This window comes from Pteropus vampyrus, unplaced genomic scaffold (genome assembly GCF_000151845.1).
Source record: "Pteropus vampyrus isolate Shadow unplaced genomic scaffold, Pvam_2.0 Scaffold177, whole genome shotgun sequence".
Lineage (NCBI taxonomy): Eukaryota > Metazoa > Chordata > Mammalia > Chiroptera > Pteropodidae > Pteropus > Pteropus vampyrus.
The window spans coordinates 839,979-842,224 of NW_011888958.1; the positions used below are offsets into that span (position 1 = coordinate 839,979).

The following is a 2,246-nucleotide window of genomic DNA, read 5'->3' on the forward strand; positions in this document are numbered from 1 at the left end:
GTCTATGGCCATGCCACCCTGAACATACATGATCCTGTCTAATCTCAGAAGCTAAGCAGGGTCGGGCCTGGTTAGCACTTAGATGAGAGACCACCTAGGAAGACCAGGTGCTATAGGCATAAAAAAAGAAAAAAAAGAATTTGGACTTTATTTCATAGGCAGTGAGAGCATTTTAAGATCTCTCAGCAAAAAAAAAAAAAAAAAGTGCCTTAATTAGGAAAATAAACCAAAAGTTGCTCAGCACCAAGGACCAAGCACTTCACCACAGTTTATCACATATAATCCTCACAGTGGTCCCAAGAGGTAGGTGACATAATCTGCATATTGTACTTGAGGAAATTGAAATGAAAAGAGGTTAGGGACTTTCTCAAGTCACACAGCTAAGCCCTCATGTACGTACTTAAGTTTTCCTTCTTGAGCATGCCTCATGGCTAAGCTAAGTGAGAATGTACTTCAGCAAAACCGAAGTGCCCATCCAGGGAACAAAAGGATAATGTGAGAATATAAGAAATGGTGGCATTAACCCAGGAATCCAATGAAAAGCTATTTCAGGATGACAGCTGTTTAGCAAGGCTCAAAAGAATTTAGTGTCTATTAAAATGTCAGTGGGTCCCAAGAAGAAATTCTTCTAGAAGAATGGAAGAGATTCCAAGAAACACATAAAATGAGTAAAAAACTAGATCATTGGAACATGATGGCAAAGACCTAGCTTTCTTTGTCCAAACAGAAAAAAGAAAGCAATCGAAAATTCTAGCAATCAAAAATTCTGGGAAAAACAAGCCACTAAACAAGAAAGTTATAATCCAAAAATGAAACAACATAAGAAGCCAGATGCATTTGAGCAAATGATGGCACATAAAACAAGAAAATGTATTTGATCTTGGGGCTAAGAATATTATCCTTGAGTGAGACAGGTGTCTGCCCTTGGACATACAAGAAATATGATCATAGAACATCACTAGCCCTGTGCCTATTTACCTACACAAAATGTACTACTCCAGTTGCTGGTTATTGGTTTTCAACTTTTAGAGTGGACCATGAACAGAGAAGGAAAGCGTTCATTATGATTTTAGGACAGGATGTAATGTTACCACACTTGAAAATGTAGAAATTTAAAGACAGCTGATAAAAGAGGTGAGTGGGGAAGAAGAAAGGGAGAAGACAAGGATGATGATGTTAATATTCTACCTCATAGGGTGAGGAGCCAAGTACAGCTAAGAGCTGATGAGCCAAAGTTATCAATGCAAGAACTAGACATAGTGACTATATCAGTTAGAATTCTAGAACAGGGGAACCATTGTGGGGATTAGACCTTATATAGTTATGGGGCCTGGTAAACAGTCTGTGTAAGATGAGACTGCTGCCTCTGTGTCTGGTGTTGGGCCTGCGGTCAGCAGGACAGGCAATTGAGAAGAAAAGATGGACGTGAGAAAGGGGAAAGAGGAACCCATAAGGACAACCTGAAATCTGCATCTGTCTCTCTCAGCCTCCAATCTTCGCTATGTGAATGACCTTCGGAGAAGCAGGTGTCCCCGTCAGGGAGCTGCACATGCATCTAGCCCAAGACACGGAAGAGCTAGAGGAGCCCTAGGCAGCACGCCAGCAAGGTGAGCCCCATGTTGGTGACAGAAGCAGGCAAGCTGCACCAGCACCTGGCCCTATGCCAACTTTCACAGAGTAAAAATGGCTGTTGCTTCACTCCTGCCTTCCAAATTTGGTACAGATGTCCCTCATGGCTAACCCTAACTTGGAACCATGCCGGGGAGGGAATTATGGGAAATGTAGTTCCCGCTGACACAGTACAGATTGCTAGATTGTGAAAAACTGGGAGAGGAACAAGGGCAATAGTTACAGGGTAGGTTCCCTGGAAGCAGACACTGAGACCGTTAGGGACACATGATGTTTATTGGGATAGACACCTGTGAAGGAAGGGGAAAGAAGCAGGCTGAGCAGAAGGAGAAGTCAAACTGCAGTGCAGACTCTGCCGAGTCTCTGCCACCCAGGCCCATAGCACTGAAGTGGGTGTTCACTGTTAATTAGAGTCCCGCGCTGAGCAGAAATAGCCTGGCCGTATTCGCTCCCTGTGCTCAGACACGGGATGCAGGCAGCCCCAGAAAGGGTGTGATCTGGGACGATGTGGCTCTGTACTTCTGAGGCTGGCCCTGATGGAGCCGGCAGCTGGTGGCCATCTGCTGACCACACTATCCGCAGCTGGGCAGCAAGTCCGTTTTTGAAGGGAGGATATG

General features: G+C 44.5%; 1 pseudogene; it reads left to right on the top strand.

Annotated features, from left to right (window-relative positions):
• On the top strand, window positions 1-119 carry LOC111746137 (annotated as a pseudogene).
• Window positions 120-2,246: the final 2,127 nt, after the last annotated feature.